This window comes from Lissotriton helveticus, chromosome 9 (genome assembly GCF_964261635.1).
Source record: "Lissotriton helveticus chromosome 9, aLisHel1.1, whole genome shotgun sequence".
Classification (NCBI taxonomy): domain Eukaryota; kingdom Metazoa; phylum Chordata; class Amphibia; order Caudata; family Salamandridae; genus Lissotriton; species Lissotriton helveticus.
The window spans coordinates 502,464,298-502,485,460 of record NC_136070.1 but is presented as its reverse complement, the minus strand read 5'-3'; positions in this window follow the sequence as shown (position 1 = coordinate 502,485,460).

The following is a 21,163-nucleotide window of genomic DNA, read 5'->3' as shown; positions in this document are numbered from 1 at the left end:
TCCTACAGCTGAGGATGAAACCTGCTAGGTCTGTAATGATGTTTGGGAAGGGGCCTAGAGATCCATCTGACACTAATTGGGGATCTGGAAAAGGATTCTGCTTCCCCAGCCCTGTATGGTCCAGTTGTGTTGCAGTGTACATTCGCAAACAGAGGGTGTAGCTTCCATATCTTCTCCATCTTCATGGAGAACTGAAGAATGGACGACATGATTTCTTTGATACTTAGAAGATCCTGCTTGAGGTGCCCGAACTTCTCCTTTAGGTAAGGACCTTTAAAGTACTCCTCTGCCGCCTCAGTAGAAGACTTAGGGTGGGGATCTGCAGTTTGTAGGGTACTGGATGATGGAGCACCATTACCACATTTACAATGGGGGCTAGAGATCAGCTCAAGCAGGATTTGTCAGCAACCATGGATAGACTGTCCACCAGCGATGATGCCAGAGGGAGCTGTGCTAAACCAGGGTAGGGCTTTGTATCCGTCATTTTGGTTTCAGGACAAGCAATGGTGGAAGTACCGGGGATCAATAGAGGGGTCAAAGGGTCACTCGGAGATGGACCAGCATCTAGGTAGGTGGGAGTTTCTGTATCAAGGGGAAGAGAGATAGAGTTATCAAGGTGGGATGTGTAGAGGGCGTGCTGCACAGCCTTTATCATGTTGTGGCTAACGGGTCGCCCAGAGTGTAGGGCCTGTGACGCCACATTAGACGTCAGGAGGGGGAGAAGAGGAGAAATCCTAGGTGCAGCCCCTGAGTGAAAGGCACTTTGATCGGTGCTCCTAGAGCCAAGTGTAGGAATAATCGGCGTGTCTGTGCTAGAGTAGTGCGTACTAAGAGTGTCCTCTGCGTTGTTAGCAGAGGTGTAAAAAGAAGCTCTGCCATCAACTAACTGTGGCAGTCTTAGGCCTGCAGTAAGGTTCAAATGTAAAAAAAAGTCACATATGCAGTTCATTTACTGGGAAGAGTTTTACAGAAAAAACCTTTAAGTTGTGGCAAGCATTTTATTGTTATTCTTTTTATTTATGATGGAGACTTGAATACAGCACTACCTTGAATATCTTAGCACTCACATCGAAGGCATCTTGAACACTATGTACTATAAACATTTTAAAGAAGTGCTGGCAAAATAAATAACCAAGATTAAAGTTGATATAAAAAAATAAAATGTAATTAAAAACACTCTTTAAAGCACCTTTGTTGCTGAAGAGAAAGGAACTAATTTTAGGCAGATATACACTATGGGCCCGATTCACAAAGGTAAAATGAGACGAAAGTCTAACTCAATATGTTAACAAGACACTGAAATGTTCACAGGGCACAGTTATTTTAAGGTTGATGGTGTGGGCTGCTACCTCTGGTAACAAATTAAATGTTGCTTTGTGGTTGAAAGAATGAAAGGTCAGTTTGAGGTCAAGCTCATCACTGAGGCAATCTCGAGCTTTTCATAAGCATTCAGATTTAGCTCAAAACTATTTTTTGCTAAAGTATGCAAATTATGCAGCAGATAATGGATTATGCAGCAAATGCGGCAAATCCATCAATATTCCGAAAACGCCAGGTCCACAAAGTAGCTTAATTCCAGATGCCTTGCCTGTAGACTCTCTCAGTGCTTGTTTGCATAGCAACCATGCATTGTATACAGTAGACTGGCAAGGAGTTGCTTTTATTTTATTTCTTATGGAGGTAGAGGATGACATTTTACCGATCCAAACGCTTTAGTACCCACAATGAATTGAAATTGCCTTTGTGATTATGTGGCTCTGTACAGATAGTATTTCAATAATCAAATGCATGAAGTCTTTGCAGAAAAGCACATGGATGTGAGGGCGCTCTCTGTGCACAACACATCTTGTGAGATATAGTTTGGCCATTCAAATGGTTTTTGTCTGATGCACTTTAGTGATATTTCGCTTCACCTAAATTGGTAGAGCCCCAGACCTTCTTTAATCTGTTTTTCACAATTAATGTGACATCTTCTGATTTAAAGAGGTTTGTTAATGCTTTCAAGAGTGATTCTAGACGAATAACCACTTAATGAGACTGAAAGGACTGAGGATGCAGATTGGAAACATGAGGACATATTTCTTCACAGAAAGTGTGCTGAAAACGTAGTTTGTTGCCAGAACAACACTCTTGTCCTGATTCAAAGGAAGCTTACACCTTTGAATAACTTTAGTCATTTAGGCTATTGAGTAAGGGCTTGATTCACAAAAGTAACATACATTTTTGAGTAATTGAAACTTTTGAGTATTTGTGGTCTTTTTGCTTATTCACAAACTCGGAGTATAAGTTACTACTAAAAAAAGCAGTACGTTCAGCACCACACCAGTTCAAAAAAACACTCGTTCATAGTAAATAATTGAGGTAGAGAATTAAAGTAAAATCCCACAGGAAATAATGTTTCTGACTGCTGAGTGCTGCTGGGCGGACTACGTCTTCCAAGATTCCCTATCGACCGTGCACGGCCGCAACCTCACCTGATAGCGCCAGGGGCGCTTTAAAGCTGCCTCCATACTCCCGCGCCGCGGGTCCGTGTTGCTGACTGCTGAGTGCTGCTGGGCGGACTACGGTTTCCAAGATTCCCCATCGGCCGCAACGTCACCTGATAGCTCCAGGGGCGCTTTAAATCTGCCTGCATACTACCGCACTGCGGACGTGCAGGCGAACCGCGTCTGGACGAAGCCCGGACCAAGGGTGGGCCCGTCTGAGCACGTCCGAGACTGGTAAAGGCTGGGCTGGACCCAGACCCCTAAGAACTGGGACTTAAGGTACTCAAACTTTTACAAGGCTTTTTGATCTGTAGCCCTCACCTTGTTTGTTCTCCTTGATTGCGTCGTAACCTGATAATGAGTAAACGCAAACACACTACAGGGCAGGGGGTGGTGGGGACATTAGACGCGTTCCTTCTAAAGCTGAATCAGTTCTGATACACGAGATTGAGCTGATGGAACGCAGACTTTCGTTAGAACCACAGCCCTCCTTAACTAAGCAAGTGCAAAATGTCCCCCTTATAAATCCATACAGCTTGATAATGTAATTGTGTCTCAAGAAACCTCAGAGTTAGGTATTGTTACAGAACGCACTTCCCCCTCAGAACATCAAAACGCAGGTAGCAGCACTTCTTCTACGGCTAAAGGACAGAAAATTGAAATTACTTATAAATCTAGCCATGAACCACCCATCAAGAAGAGGAAGGGTAGGAGTGCACAGAGAGCATCTCACAAGGCATATAGCCCGGCGAAAGGCTCAAAATGATGGAAGAGGTGTTAATCAGGGCCCCATCAGCCAACAACCAAGGGTATCTAACAGCGTATCGTCGCCGACTATGGATGATGGTTTTTGGAAGAGAATGGAGACGAAGATATCAGGCATGTTGGACCCTCTGGCTCAGAAATTAGCATTAATCGAGGACATGCTTGTGAAATTGGAAGGGCCCGTTATAGTTATCATCTCTGATATCAATAAGATAGCTAAATGAGGGGAGGCTAGGACTGTCAAGGGACCTCTAGGAGATAATCTTTCTGTGGAAAATTATGTGGCTGGGACACTTAGTAACCAGCAGCCAAGCTCAATCACTATTTTAAATACTGACTCAAGTAGAGTTCAGGCTCAGAATCAACCTACTACACATAGACCTCAGCCCCCGTACCTCTCTTATCTAATCAGTTGCATCCTGATGGATTAAACTCTGGGAGTGGACTGCATCCTATATCCTCCACTATGGTTCCTTTAATAAATAATGGAGGATCTACCCTGAGACAGGGGGTGGGAGCATTTGTATCTAAAAATATTGATTATAATCATGGTACTCAAACTAGCCCAAATACAATTTTAGACCTTCCACCAGAAGCCACTCCATATACAATTGTTCCCCCCAACCTTCAAAATGGCGTGGAACATTGGTCTACCTTACGGAATAAATAATTACATCTATTATCTAATAGGACTGGGTTGACTGACATTCTTTTTACAGAATTTAAAATGGTGCGGCATATATCTTGGGTTGGCAAATCACCAAAGATGGTGGAAGACTGTGTGGTTCTATCCTATAGATCACCTAGATTAGTACAGTCTATTCTCAACATAGCAGGGACTCAGCTTATTTCCACTCACAATATCAGTATATTGCCCTTGGGGTTCTTTTGTCAACCATCCGGCATCTCTGGAAGATTCCGGAGTAATAGCCCCGTGGTGGAACAATACCTAGTTAAAGATTGGTGTAGCTACTCCATCCCAGTGGAGTAGCTACGCTACGCTATGGAGTTCCGGGTATGTTAGACGAACAAGATTGAGTTGCGCTCTCATTTAGTTTCACTAGGGGAAATAATTGTTGCGGTGTTAATATGTACTACAACAATAATCCCGTAACTGAGGTAGATTATTCGCCTTCTACTACTGAGGCACAGGATATGGTCCCTGAGAACTTATCCAATAAGACCATTTGTGAACTTAGAACCATCAATACAAAAGATTCGACTCCAATAAGCGGAGATAGCGGTGTAGCGAGCCAATTAAACATCCCAGTTCATCAGATCGAGATAGAGAAAGTATGCTGGAAAATAGTGTCATGGAACATCGCTGGCTTGTTATGCAAACAATCGAACCAGTTGTTTGGGGAATTTATAAGTGCTTACACTATTATATGCCTACAAGAAACCTGGGCAAATGAGCCAATCCATATTAATGGCTTTAAGACACTTCATGCCCCAGCCGTCGCAGGGCTTATGGGCAGAGCGAAAGGGGGTCTGATAACATATATCTCAAATAAGCTGGAAGCAAAAAAGATAGTACTTTATGCTGAGGAACACTTTTATCGAGTAATTTTACTCCACATTGATGGTACTCACTGTATATTGCTTGTTAACCTTTATAATAATATACCGCTTCCTTTGGTGAAAGATGTTTTAACACAACTACATAATAATTTGCAGTCCCTACATGGAAAAAATTATAGAGACATGATGATGATCTTGGTTGGGGATTTTAACTGTGTCATGTGTGTAAGTGAAGGAGGCAAAACTTGCGGTGTCGTCAAAGAGGATGGTATGTGCAATACGCATTTTTGTTATTCCCCTTTGGGTGATTTGTATAATAATTTGATCTTCAGTATGAATTCGGGTTTTGCAAATTATTTGATTAACAAACCCATACCTATGCCTACTACTTTTAATGTGAGGGGGTCTCATTCAACTATAGATTATATTTTAATATCAAACAGGCATGCACATAGACTGAACCTGTTCTATGTGGATGACAACTCTTTGAGTGATCATTTTCCGCTGTGCCTCTCAGTTTTATCACCAAGCAATAAGCCTAGTAGGCATGACCAAACAGAGCATGTTATCATCTCTGATATCAATAAGATAGCTAAATGAGGGGAGGCTAGGACTGTCAAGGGACCTCTAGGAGATAATCTTTCTGTGGAAAATTATGTGGCTGGGACACTTAGTAGCCAGCAGCCAAGCTCAATCACTATTTTAAATACTGACTCAAGTAGAGTTCAGGCTCAGAATCAACCTACTACACATAGACCTCAGCCCCCGTACCTCTCTTATCTAATCAGTTGCATCCTGGTGGATTAACCTCTGGGAGTGGACTGCATCCTATATCCTCCACTATGGTTCCTTTAATAAATAATGGAGGATCTACCCTGAGACAGGGAGTGGGAGCATTTGTATCTAAAAATATTGATTATAATCATGGTACTCAAACTAGCCCAAATACAATTTTAGACCTTCCACCAGAAGCCACTCCATATACAAATTGTTCCCCCCAACCTTCAAAATGGCGTGGAACATTGGTCTACCTTACGGAATAAATCATTACATCTATTATCTAATAGGACTGGGTTGACTGACATTCTTTTTACAGAATTTAAAATGGTGCGGCATATATCTTGGGTTGGCAAATCACCAAAGATGGTGGAAGGAGACTGTGTGGTTCTATCCTATAGATCACCTAGATTAGTACAGTCTATTCTCAACATAGCAGGGACTCAGCTTATTTCCACTCACAATATCAGTATATTGCCCTTGGGGTTCTTTTGTCAACCATCAGGCATCTCTGGAAGATTCCGGAGTAATAGCCCCGTGGGGGAACAATACCTAGTTAAAGATTGGTGTAGCTACTCCATCCCAGTTAATAACCGCTATGGAGTTCCGGGTATGTTAGACGAACAAGATTGAGTTGCGCTCTCATTTAGTTTCACTAGGGGAAATAATTGTTGCAGTGTTAATATGTACTACAAAAATAATCCCATAACTGAGGTAGATTATTCGCCTTCTACTACTGAGGCACAGGATATGGTCCCTGAGAACTTATCCAATAAGACCATTTGTGAACTTAGAACCATCAATACAAAAGATTCGCCTCCAATAAGCGGAGATAGCGGTGTAGCGAGCCAATTAAACATCCCAGTTCATCAGATCGAGATAGAGAAAGTATGCTGGAAAATAGTGTCATGGAACATCGCTGGCTTGTTATGCAAACAATCGAACCAGTTGTTTGGGGAATTTATAAGTGCTTAAACTATTATATGCCTACAAGAAACCTGGGCAAATGAGCCAATCCATATTAATGGCTTTAAGACACTTCATGCCCCAGCCGTCGCAGGGCTTATGGGCAGAGCGAAAGGGGGTCTGATAACATATATCTCAAATAAGCTGGAAGCAAAAAAGATAGTACTTTATGCTGAGGAACACTTTTATCGAGTAATTTTACTCCACATTGATGGTACTCACTGTATATTGCTTGTTAACCTTTATAATAATATACCGCTTCCTTTGGTGAAAGATGTTTTAACACAACTACATAATAATTTGCAGTCCCTACATGGAAAAAATTATAGAGACATGATGATGATCTTGGTTGGGGATTTTAACTGTGTCATGTGTGTAAGTGAAGGAGGCAAAACTTGCGGTGTCGTCAAAGAGGATGGTATGTGCAATACGCATTTTTGTTATTCCCCTTTGGGTGATTTGTATAATAATTTGATCTTCAGTATGAATTCGGGTTTTGCAAATTATTTGATTAACAAACCCATACCTATGCCTACTACTTTTAATGTGAGGGGGTCTCATTCAACTATAGATTATATTTTAATATCAAACAGGCATGCACATAGACTGAACCTGTTCTATGTGGATGACAACTCTTTGAGTGATCATTTTCCGCTGTGCCTCTCAGTTTTATCACCAAGCAATAAGCCTAGTAGGCATGACCAAACAGAGCATGTTATCATCTCTGATATCAATAAGATAGCTAAATGAGGGGAGGCTAGGACTGTCAAGGGACCTCTAGGAGATAATCTTTCTGTGGAAAATTATGTGGCTGGGACACTTAGTAGCCAGCAGCCAAGCTCAATCACTATTTTAAATACTGACTCAAGTAGAGTTCAGGCTCAGAATCAACCTACTACACATAGACCTCAGCCCCCGTACCTCTCTTATCTAATCAGTTGCATCCTGGTGGATTAACCTCTGGGAGTGGACTGCATCCTATATCCTCCACTATGGTTCCTTTAATAAATAATGGAGGATCTACCCTGAGACAGGGAGTGGGAGCATTTGTATCTAAAAATATTGATTATAATCATGGTACTCAAACTAGCCCAAATACAATTTTAGACCTTCCACCAGAAGCCACTCCATATACAAATTGTTCCCCCCAACCTTCAAAATGGCGTGGAACATTGGTCTACCTTACGGAATAAATCATTACATCTATTATCTAATAGGACTGGGTTGACTGACATTCTTTTTACAGAATTTAAAATGGTGCGGCATATATCTTGGGTTGGCAAATCACCAAAGATGGTGGAAGGAGACTGTGTGGTTCTATCCTATAGATCACCTAGATTAGTACAGTCTATTCTCAACATAGCAGGGACTCAGCTTATTTCCACTCACAATATCAGTATATTGCCCTTGGGGTTCTTTTGTCAACCATCAGGCATCTCTGGAAGATTCCGGAGTAATAGCCCCGTGGGGGAACAATACCTAGTTAAAGATTGGTGTAGCTACTCCATCCCAGTTAATAACCGCTATGGAGTTCCGGGTATGTTAGACGAACAAGATTGAGTTGCGCTCTCATTTAGTTTCACTAGGGGAAATAATTGTTGCAGTGTTAATATGTACTACAAAAATAATCCCATAACTGAGGTAGATTATTCGCCTTCTACTACTGAGGCACAGGATATGGTCCCTGAGAACTTATCCAATAAGACCATTTGTGAACTTAGAACCATCAATACAAAAGATTCGCCTCCAATAAGCGGAGATAGCGGTGTAGCGAGCCAATTAAACATCCCAGTTCATCAGATCGAGATAGAGAAAGTATGCTGGAAAATAGTGTCATGGAACATCGCTGGCTTGTTATGCAAACAATCGAACCAGTTGTTTGGGGAATTTATAAGTGCTTACACTATTATATGCCTACAAGAAACCTGGGCAAATGAGCCAATCCATATTAATGGCTTTAAGACACTTCATGCCCCAGCCGTCGCAGGGCTTATGGGCAGAGCGAAAGGGGGTCTGATAACATATATCTCAAATAAGCTGGAAGCAAAAAAGATAGTACTTTATGCTGAGGAACACTTTTATCGAGTAATTTTACTCCACATTGATGGTACTCACTGTATATTGCTTGTTAACCTTTATAATAATATACCGCTTCCTTTGGTGAAAGATGTTTTAACACAACTACATAATAATTTGCAGTCCCTACATGGAAAAAATTATAGAGACATGATGATGATCTTGGTTGGGGATTTTAACTGTGTCATGTGTGTAAGTGAAGGAGGCAAAACTTGCGGTGTCGTCAAAGAGGATGGTATGTGCAATACGCATTTTTGTTATTCCCCTTTGGGTGATTTGTATAGTAATTTGATCTTCAGTATGAATTCGGGTTTTGCAAATTATTTGATTAACAAACCCATACCTATGCCTACTACTTTTAATATGAGGGGGTCTCATTCAACTATAGATTATATTTTAATATCAAATAGGCATGCACATAGACTGAACCTGTTCTATGTGGATGACAACTCTTTGAGTGATCATTTTCCGCTGTGCCTCTCAGTTTTATCACCAAGCAATAAGCCTAGTAGGCATGACCAAACAGAGCATGTTCTCGCGGAAATCTTGATTATTAAGAGAAATGGTTATAGTTTGCGATGGTCAAAAGTGGACCCTGTAGCCATCACTAGTAAAGTGATTGGCAAGTGTAGAGCAGCCATCAATACCTGCCTGGATGAGACTGTTTCCCAGCAGGTATTCTTTCCTCCTTTGAGTCAATTTCTGAGGCAGTTAGAGATTTACTATCTGTCTTGTTGACGAAGGAAACAAATTGTCGGGGTTGGTTTGATAAAAAGTGCTCCCAGGCCTACTTCAAATTAAAAAGGGAACTACATAAGTGTCCTAAAAGCGTAGATAACATAAGGATGGCAAGAAGGGAATATAGAACCGCCCTCAGAGAACGTAAAACTATAGTTCGAAACGAGACCTGGGAATTGGTCCACGAAGCTTCCCTGAGGAATGATAGCTCGGCGTTCTGGAAGGCGGTAAAAGCAACCTTTCTGAATGCGGAGGAGGGCCCTTCAGTAGAGATTGCCTTTGCTGAAAATGAATGGACAGACTACTTTTCGAAGGAGTACAATACAGATGAAATCTCTGCCAGTAACCCTGAGGGTGCCTATGGTGAAACTATTAGTAACCCTGAATCCAAGTATGCTGACCTTGGGTTTACACTGGAGGAGGTGAACAGAGCACTTTCTGCAAGCTCTGGGGGGAAGGCGCCAGGCCCGGATGGTGTCCCCATAGATCTTTTTAAATTTAATGTTGACCTATGGGGCCCAAATATTACTCAGGTCTTAACAGCTAGTTGCTTTGCCCCCTTCCCGGAAACATGGGTGGAAGCAACCATATCCCAATATTTAAAAAGGGGAATCGCAAGGACCCAAAGTGTTATAGGCCCATTTCTTTATTAGATGCCCTGACAAAAGTGACCGTGCGCATATTGTTAGAATGCTTAAAAGACTGGGCTGAGGAAAATAATATTCTTTCTGACATACAATATGATTTTCGGGCTGGACTAGGAACAGTGGAGCAAAGTCTAAACCTATCTATCCTGCTTGGGAAATACACACGAGTAACAAAAAGGCAGACTTTTTCTAGCCTTTGTTGATCTAAACGCTGCTTTGGATTCTGTTAGGCATGAGGATCTGTTGGCGATACTTGAGCATCTGGGGGTAGATGTACAAATCATTCTCTTCCTCAGGCGCCTATAAAGTGATGCTTAGACGAGAGTACATTTTGGGATAGGAGGGGAACGAACGGACTCATTTTCCATTAGAAAGGGGGTCAGGCAAGGGTGTGTTCTGGCCCCTTTTCTTTTTAATCTTTATACCAATGGCCTTTGTGAAGCCCTAATTAAGAACAACCGCGATTTCCCACAAATAGCAAAACGTCCCCTGCCTGCACTGCTCTATGCACACGATGCAGTTTTAATGTCACATACTCAAATAAGCCTACAAACGGTTTTAAACTGTTTTACCAAGTTTATGGGCCAATTGAATCTCAAGGTTACATTATGAGATGTGGGCGTGGGAGCCAAAAATGCAGGGATATGTTCCTGGAGGGTCAGAAAATAGAGCATACCTCCAGGTTTGCTTATCTGGGTATATTGTTTGATCACTGTGATCGTTGGTCTGGTGCAATCATGGCAAAAAAACTCATATTGGCAAGATAAGCAATGACACTTGCCAACTTCACAAAGAAATTGGAGAGGAGACCACCACGGGAGTTATTGCAGATTTACAAAGCAAAGTGTGTTTCTGCAGCCATGTACGGAGCCGCGGTTTGGGACAGTGGAAAATATTTTCCTGAGATATATTTTAGCTGTCCCTAAGAGCACATCAGCATATGTTTGCCACGCAGAGTTGGGCCTCCCATTTATTTCAGTCCTGATAAAAATGGAGCCAATTCTTTTATGGCACAGAATCTTGTCAAAACCAGAGACTAAGCTTAATCAGGATATTTTAACTGACAGCATGAAAACTGAAGGAGCGCTGCTGATACCATGACTCAGGTATATTAAAAATGTTATGTCTGATCTTGGTCATCCAAAGTACTACAAGTCTCCAGGTACAATGCAGTCGGTTCCAAGAAAGGAATTAAAAATACAGGGTCTGATTCTTTTGGACACTATAAGACTGGTTACCGAGAGTACAAAACCTTCTGTTCAGCACAACCAATTGATTTTATCTTCTTTTAATATTCAGTCGTATTTATTGTTTGTACCTGGTGGCTATGATAGATTATTACTAACTCGCTTTAGATGTAACATTTATCACAGGCTCGTGAGTTTTCCATGTATGAACGATTTGGCACGAACTCTAGGCCCATGTCCGTACGATAATTGTTCAGAGCAATCGACTATGCATGTTTTCCTATTATGCAGATTTTATAGTAATTTGAGGAAAGTTTGGCGTGTCCCGATAATGAGAGAGTTGGGTCTGAGACAATGCCGTCCCCCTTTCTCGCGCTGCAGATCTTGGACGATAGTCACAGGACCTGGAGGATATGTTTTTAAAGAACGTACTTAGCCACAGCAAAACAATTGTATTGTAATCACGGACTATAATATGCCTTTTTGAATGATGATTTTTAATTATGTATACATTTTCTAAACTTTTCTAACCCTCAAATGTTTTTATTGTTAATATGTACTTTAATGATTATATTATAAAGCAACCGAATAAATTGCGTTATAATATTTTAAATTGAATTGAATACAGTAGACTGACAAGGAGTTGCTTTTATTTTATTTCTGATGGAGGTAGATGATGATATTTCCCCAATCCAAATGCTTTAGTACCCACAATGAATTGAAATTGCCTTTGTGATTATGTGGCTCTGTACAGATAGAATTTAAATAATCAAATGCATGAATACTTTGCAGAAAAGTACAAAGATGTGAGGGCACTCTCTGTGCACAACACATCTTGTGAGATATATTTTGCCAATTCAAATGGTTTTTTTCTGATGCACTTTAGTGATATTTCGCTTCACCTAAATTGGTAGAGTCCCAGACCTTCTTTAATCTGTTTTTCACAATTAATGTGACATCCTCTGATTTAAAGAGGTTTGTTAATGCATTCAAGAGTGATTCTAGACGACTAACCACTTTATGAGACTAAAAGGAATGAGGATGCAGATTAGAAACATGAGGACATGTTTCTTCACAGAAAGGGTGCTGAAAACGTAGCTTGTTGCCAGCACAACACTCTTGTCCTGATTCAAAGGAAGCTTACACTTTTGAATAACTTTAGTCGTTTAGGCTATTTAGTAAGGGCTTGATTCACAAAAGTAACTTACACTTTTGAGTATTTGTCTACGTTTTGCTTATTCACAAACTCGGAGTGTAAGTTACTACTAAAAAAAGCAGTACGTACAGCACCACACCTGTTCAACGAGGAGTCCTAAAACACTCTTTCATAGGTAATATTTGGGGTAGAGAATTAAAGTAAAATCCCACAGGAAATAATGTTAAATTAAATTCAATTATTTAAAATAGTTACAAATATAAGGAAATTAAATTTACTGACAAACAAACATATACCAAAAAGACATATTTATTATTAGATTACAAAATATATACCCTTTATTGAGTTTAAAAATTCACGTAACAATAAACTTTAGTGAAATATGTCTAAATTCACTTTAATTAAAGTATACTGTTATTTCTTCTTTAGGTGGGAATTTATTTTTAATTTAAATTTCAGAAAATTATTTAAATTTAATTTGATATATTTTTATTAATTAAAGATTCATTTGAAAATGAAATAATGGTGCTTAAGCACTGTTTTTATTTTTTCTACATTTAAAACACATATCTAAAATGATTATGCATTAACATTTATTATACACATATTTCCAATATTTCAAGTTAAATCATTTTTAAAATGTTCCCTGTACTCTACCATAAGGAGACTCTGCAATTGGGCAGAGATGTCTGCTTGGTAAAGTATAGGGAAAATAAAACATTTTAGGTTGACGGACAGGCAGTGTGCGGAAAAGATGGGAAAGCTAAGGATGGTGGTAGTACGTCTCCTCCATGACTCCTCTGTCCCTGCACAAAGTCTGCATCTTTGTGAGATGCAATTTGTGAATTTTAGCTTTATTGTGATACTAGTGAAAATGTATGAAGGTAGGAAAGAAGGAATAATATTTGTAGGTATTAGTGTTGGAGAAATAACTTTTGTTAGGATTGGGATAAATAGATGTGGGGCAGTAACACTTACTGTAGTAGTAGATTTGGTGTAACTGCTAATTTTTACAAGTGCTTACTGCAGTTGCCAGTACTGATCCTTGTCCTCATTTTCTTTCCTATTTTCAGGACAATCACAGATCTGGGTCAACGCAAAGGTCATGGCAATGGCCAATGCCACCATTGGAGAGTATAGTAAATAGCAATGAGCAAATAAATCCACCATGGTTGCAAAATCAAAAAATGTCTTTGGCTGTGGGTAGAAAATTGTGCAAGGTTGTGTGACTATACAAAAACATGTTTGCAGTGGAGACTACAATTCAGTATCTTTTTTCTTCTTTCTTTAGCAACAGCATACCCTATTCTCTCTCATTGGAGGTCAATTAGCAGAGGCCTCATGGTGCAAGGCCCAGCAAGAGATAGCCGCTTGGCTGCAGCTAGAAAAGAAAGATCAAGGCAGTTTCAGCAATCTTCTGTTGACTGTGGGGGCTTGAAGAAGAGGAGGAGAAGGAGGATGAAGTACCTGCAATTGCCTCCAAAGAATATGCACCGGCAGCAGCATAAGACTGCAAATGTTGTTGCTCCAGCGAGCAGAGTCACATCAACCACCTACAATTTTCCTTCCATCACACCTACAAATGTTCTCCAATACAAAATGTTAGGTGGACGTGAGAGCCTGGTCCAGCGAAAGAAATGCCCCCCATTTTTTTAGTTTTTTGGGGAGGAATTAGGGTGTGATTTTAGTGAGTACAATTTTGTGAGGAAGGTAGTGTGGTTAGTGTGTGTTCATGCATTGTATTTATTTTCTCAAGATGTGAGTGATGTTGAGATGGTTTTAGGAGGGATTTATAGTTATAATTGCCCTGTAACAGTTTTCTAAATAAACATGAATAACTTTAATAAACATTAATATTTCTGGTCAATGTTGTTGCTCCCACCTCCTGTGACTTGCCAGTCACTTGAATTGAGCCTTAAAATCTCTCATTTGCAATTGTTTTGTGCTAGTTAGCAATTACCCTCTTCTCTGAAGCCTTTTTTGTATGCTCATATAAATGTATTGTATTTATACAAGCATGCCAAATGGTGCTACAATTGTAAAGATAAAAAAAAGACACACAGATGATTAACGGAATGCATAGCAAATCAAAAATTCACTCGCAGTCAAGAGATGTGGGTTAAATCCATTGTTCTTTTGCTCACCATGCTACCCCACTTTGGACCCAGCCATGTGCAATCAGTCTTGACCCTGTGCCTCATAGAAACAGTCCAGCCCAAACTGCCAAGTCCTTAGTGGACTGGAAATCAAACGTAAATTTAAAATGTTAAGATGACATGATTTTGCAGTGCTTCCATGTGCAAATGTGCAGTCAAATTGACAAAAAATACAGCTAATTGAATAAAAGAAATCATTAGGTGGAATTAGTTTTACTTAACTGGTGACCAAGAGGGGAATTTCAAACATCAAGTCTCAGAGTATCACTTATGATGACAAAACAAAGAGTCCAAATAGAGAGGAAGGCCAGCAATATGACATTTCCTAATTGTATTTATTTTTTATTTAGCAGACACTTCTGAGTCAATGTCAGATGACCTGTTCAACTTAGCACAATTTATTTTGCTCCTATTAAACGTTAAAGATGTTCCAAAACAAACTTGAGGGGTAGTCTGGGTAGTTATAGTTAGGCTAGCATTTCCAAAGGGAATGACTTTTTTGTTTTGTTAAGATTTCTCATAAATCTGGGGCAGTGTCAAAAAGCCATGGCTATTGCTGGGAATGCCCCAAGCAACACCCATGGAACGCCTCTTTCGCACAGCTTTCTGCTTAAAATGGGCCTATATTTGTAAGGCCATGAAAAGCCACACAACGTGGCTTTACGTGATCTTATAAATATGCCAGTGGCATACTGCACCACTGGAATGTCAAACAATTAGGCCCTAAGAATCTTGGAGAAAGAAAGAAAAAGTCTGATTCACACACAGCTCCTGGACTTTATGGGTCTGATTACGAGCTTGGCAGTGCAGGAGTAGACCACCGCTCCTGTGCTGCCAAACTCATGTGCCCACCAGCCTCCAAATTATTAGTTTCCACATGTATGGCAAAAAAATTTTTAGTGGCCCCACGGCGGTGCCTCTGAAAATGGGCACCGCAATGGAAACACCCAAAAAAAGTTCCTGCATATCATGATGGACTGTAAAGCCCATGCTGTTCAGGAACTGGGGTGCATGCACACTGAGGGGCAAACAGGGGGCCCTGTACGGGTCCATTGTTTCAGGACTGCCATCCTTTTCATAGAGGAAAGACCTCCATTACACTGCAGGCGGTCCTGAAGCACGTAATATGAATGGATGTGCCACAGAGGCACCACCAGCATAATACTAACGCCCTGACTGCCACACCACTGCCAGGGAACAGCAGTTCCTGGAGGCTGCAGGGATGCTATGGAGGTCCGACCGTCAAAATTGTAATTGGGTGGTCGGACTGCCGGTGCAGTGGTGGCTGCAGCACCTCGGCCGCATCCTGACGAGTCTGCCAGTCCTTGTACCGCCAAACTCTTAATTTGGCCCTATGTGTTTCTTGAAAGGTAACAGAAGTAGGACTCTCAATCAGAAAGATACAATTTCTTGCACACATTAAATACTAGGAAGATTTGAGCTTCATATCACACCAGTGCCCCCGCCCCTAAACAGTTTTGAGGATAGACATTGCACTATAATCTACTGAAATAGGTAGGAGAAATATATAGGAAAATAGAGGGCTTAGTAAAACACATATTAGAAGATCAGAGCTAATGAATATAAAGTCATAGTAAATCTTGAAAAAGCTAAACAGGACATTTTCACAATCACACTCAGCAAGAAACTCAACAAATCACTGAATGACAAAAGCATTCGCGAAAACATGAATTATCCTTACATAACAGTTGACCTTTACCAGTAGCCAGCACAGATACCATACTTTAAAGAAGCAGTACAAAAGTGTTTTGTGATTTTATCCAAATCCTTGAACCAAGTGATTCAGAATAGGACACTGAACTGAAGTCACTACTCCCTGATCCGAATTTTGCCTGTTTTGATAACCCCCTCTTTTTACATTAAGGGGTCAGGCTGTAGTGAGGCGACAGCCAATGGTGCTCACACCAGTCAGGGGACCAACACACTTTCTGTCAGTTTTACCATTGGTAGAAACTAACTAACTAGATAACTAACTCAGTGACCAGATACCCCCTATAGGTGACAGTGTTGTGCTACACAAATGCTGGTTGATTGGTTGATTGAACTTTACTCTAGAAATTGCTTCTTACTGTGAAGGAAGAATGGGCCATAGTTAAAACTTTTCTGAGCAATTTCCTACTAATTCTAGCATAAACCTCTGTCCTCAGGAAAGGTCTGTCCTTTGTGGCCACTGGGAGAACTACCTTTTCCAAAACATTATCCCCAAAGAAATGATAACTTTTGAAATAATTATTCTCAAAGAACAAGAAGGCCTCTACAATTAGAGATTGTATACTAAATACAATGCAATATCCAGAGAACTGAGAAAGAAGCCCTCTATACATTTGCCAATTATATTGATATTACCATCAACCCAGTAGATAAGGCAAGAGTAGGTATTATTATGATCAGTAATACTAATGACTACAATCAGGAACTAATTAGACAATTCACTAATGCAGAACACTATATGAAACTTTCGTCCTATAGTTTCCAGTTGTTGCTCGATTTTAAACTCCCCATATTGCTACATTTCCTTTTTTTATGAAGCCTCTTGCGCAATCCATCAACGTCCTATGTATATTATAGCAAGATTTTTTTAACGCAATTGAATACTTCCCATTCAATACAGAAACGCAATTATTAGTGACTATGGATATCCAGTCATAATTCATTATGTATGAATATTGCCCACGGGCACGCTTTAATGGCACTGACTGAGTTGTTGGAACCACACCCTTCAGCTATATTTGTGCTGAACCATTTATTTACTGGCCTGGAAAACATTGTCCTGATAGAGGAAGAATGACCTTCTGTTTTCAAAATGTCTTCTATTTCCAAGTCAAAGGATTGGCTATGGACACCAGCTGTACACCACACTTCGGTAACCTCTGCATGGATCACCTTTCACTTCAATGTACCTTCCGCCGGACCAACCCCATTCAAACCACATATTACTCTCTGGTAGAGATTAGGTCTGGGCAAAATTTAATTTGTGTAATTTTGTGCTATGTTTGTTATAAAAAATTCCCCAAATTTTGCAATTACACTACATGATGTAATTATGTGCAGTTCATTGTAAAATAATGTGAGCGCGCAGGAATAAGCTGCACAGCCAGAACATGAGCAGCTTTTGCTCGCACCATTTGTGTCTTTCACGCTTCTTTTATTAACAGCAAAATATATTCTTGAGGCAAAAATTGATGCAAGGACAAATTTTGCTCTAAAATATAGCGCTAAACGACAGATTGCCCTTTTGCAAAATTGCACAACATTTCGTCGAAATTTACCTAAGTGTTGTGTAATAATGCAAAAGCAAATTGCATAATTTTCACTCACCCCTTTTGGAAATACATTGACAGTGTTGCCTTGATTAGGACAGAAAACACTTTTGATTTTACTCTCTTTTGAATCTTTCAGAATTATTTACACTAATCGAAAGTATTGCTGCATAATTAGTGGTGTAACTGCATTCTGACATTTTCTATCTTGGGAGCATGATTGGACTGCAGTGCAGCATTATCATAGCCCTTTATTTACTGTAGACATATTGAATAAGACAAGGAAAGGACACTCTTTCTGTCAAGATGAATGGGATCTAGAAAGTCTCAGAAGAACTAAAGAGAGATGGTGTGGTGTAATCACCAGGTCTGCTGACTCTGGAACTGGGGAACCAGGTTCAAGTCTTGGCTCGACATCCTGTGATTCTGGACAAATCACTTAATGTGCGTAACAAAACATGAATGTGTCCTTGTGTAATTTAACTATTGCTCATATAAAGCGCTTCAATACCTTCGGGTCCAGTTTGTGGAATAAAACTGGAGAAAAAAAAATGACTGGAGAGAACAGGATGGTGTAACTACTGTTAAGTAAAGGACAGCCATGTCCCACTCCCAGACAAGCAGTAGCATGTACCATTAATGAGTGTTTTTTTTTTTTTTTGATTTCAAGAAAATTTTATTGATGAGAATAATGGTAAGAATAACAAATATAAAATGCAATACGAGTGATACAATCGATGCAATAGAGATATGCAAAAAGGGCTAAAATTGATAGGTGAATCAAGATAATATAGATATATAATGAACAATAGCCTGTGATAGCTATAAATTTCATTCAAATAAAAACCTCTACCAAGGCAATACAACATATGTATCACTATCAAATGCGGAGAAGGGGATAGAGGAAGAAATAGAAAGAAGAAGAGAGGAGAAAAGAGAACGAGGAAAGAGAGGATGAGTAGGAAAGGAAGACAGCGAGGAGAGAAGAGAAAAAAGAGCAAAAAGAAGGATTCCCACAGGACTAACCCAGCCTAGAGACCAAACAGCAGACAACAATTAGACAGACACATCAAAAGGAAACTGAGGAACCAACCCTTTGGAAGACAATTCCATATAATCATCCAAAGCTTTCCAAACCCCACTAGAGATAGATGGAGAGAGGTGAGCTTGATCAACCGAAGTGTGTGCACTACGTAAAAAGGAGACCCAAGCCCACCACGTATGATAGGAAACCGATGAAAAGGATTTCCACTCCATAAGAATAACTTTCACCGCTACAGTCAGGAGAAGATCCAACAACTGTAACTCCAATGGATCTAAAGGGAGAGGAGTAGAGGCAGCCAGTGGGCCTAATAAAATTACGGGGAAGGAAAGTTGGAGCTCAATACCAAAAATAAGAGAGAGATGTTTCTGAATGAGGTTCCAAAAAGGTTGAAGCAAGGAACAATGAAAAAACATATGAGGAAAGTCGCCTGCCATCAGGCCACAGCTCCAGCATAAGTTGTCCTCTTTAAGGTTAAGTGAGTGAAGACGCACAGGCGTCCAATGGAGGAGATTAATAGAAAAAAACTTAGACTGCATGAAAGAAGGTGCAATTTTATTACGAAGAGAGAGTTTACCAATTGATTGCCAAGTATCAGAGGAAATATGCTCCGTAATGGCCTGATCAAAATGATGTAACCATTTTTGATGAGCAACCGTCTGTTCGGGGAGTGCAGCAGAGGACAAAAATGTATAAATTTTGGAGGCAACGTGACCAGATTTGATCCAAATATTAAAAAGTAAGATGGTAGAAGAAGTAGGATGAAGACGAACTTTAGCAATGGCCACCTTAATTTTGAGAAAAGTATAAAAATCAAGATTTGTTAAGGAATGCTTCTGAGCCAAGGTAGAGAAGGGTAATGGTTCGTCAGAAGCACCATATAGATGTTTAACAAGAGAGATTCCTTTGTCTGCCCAATAGGAGATGAGGGTAGGAGAAATGATAAACTTAAATTTGGAATTCCGCCAGATAGATGTCCACCTGGTTTTATGCAACGGAATTGCCACCTTCTTGTCTATTTTCCTGACCGCCGCAATTGTATCAAGAATGATAGACCGGGAAAATAGGATATGCAAAGTGGATGCAGTGCAAAAAGAGGCAGTAGGCAAAGGAGATGCTAAATGCTGTTCTATGAGCAACCAAGAAGGAACATGCAGAGATGGCGGAGAAAACCATAAAGCACCTTGAGACGCCAAAAAAGCAGTCTGATATTTCTCCCAGTCAGGAAAATTACAACCTCCCATATCACAAGGACGACGCAAAAATTTGTATGCAATTCGAGCACGTTTGTCATTCCACAAAAATTTAGAAGTCAGAATATCGATTTCGCGAAAAAAGGAATCTGACAGTTTAATCGGCAGCATGGATGAAACAAAGTTAATAATCGGCGTGATCATCATTTTGAGAGTTTGGAGGCGACCCCAACAAGAAATATGTTTCGGAGACCATGTATCCAAAAGACGACGCACTTTAAGTATAGTCTGAGATTCATTATAGGCAACAGTGGTAGTTAAAGTAGAACAAAAATAAATTCCTAAGTATTTCAAGTGTGTAGACTGCCACTAAAAGCCCGCTGACCCCATATGCGAGGGGAAACAATAGGCATTTAAAGGGAACATTTCCGTCTTGTCTTTATTTAGGGTATAGCCTGAAACCGAAGAGAATAGGGAAATGATGTTAGAAATAGCCGGGATTGCCAGAGCGATATCATCTGAAAAAATAAGAACATCATCTGCGTATGCAGCAGTTTTAATACAGTGAGGGCCAAAAGAGAAACCCTTGATATCAGGATGTAGGTCAATCAAACGAAGAAGAGGATCAATGGATAATAAAAATAAGAGCGGGGATAAGGGACAACCCTGTCGAGTGCCCTGACTAAGATTGAAAAAAGAGGACGTAGCACCATTAACCCTAATGTTAGCTTTGGGTTGAGAATATAAGGACATAATCATATTAATGAAAGAGTCACCAAGATTGTGCGCGCATAAAACAGCACGAAGAAACGGCCAAGAGATCTTGTCGAAAGCCTTTTCCGCATCAAGGGCCAAGGCCGCGGCAGGAAGTAGAGATCGCTTGGCAACACCGAGAACATGACAGAAAGTGCGGATATTGTCTCGCGCAAGACGGCCTTTCACAAACCCAGTTTGGGAAGGATGAACAAGAAGAGGGACAAAGGATTCTAGTCTTTTGGCCAGGATTTTAGCAAAAATCTTTGCTTCCATGTTAAGGAGAGAGATAGGTCGGAAGTTTTTAGGATCCGAATGATCTTTCCCCTATTTCGGGATCACTACAATAGTAGCTTCAGCGGCCGTGCCAGATACAGACCCATCTTGGATAAAAGAATCAAAGACAGATTTTAATTTGG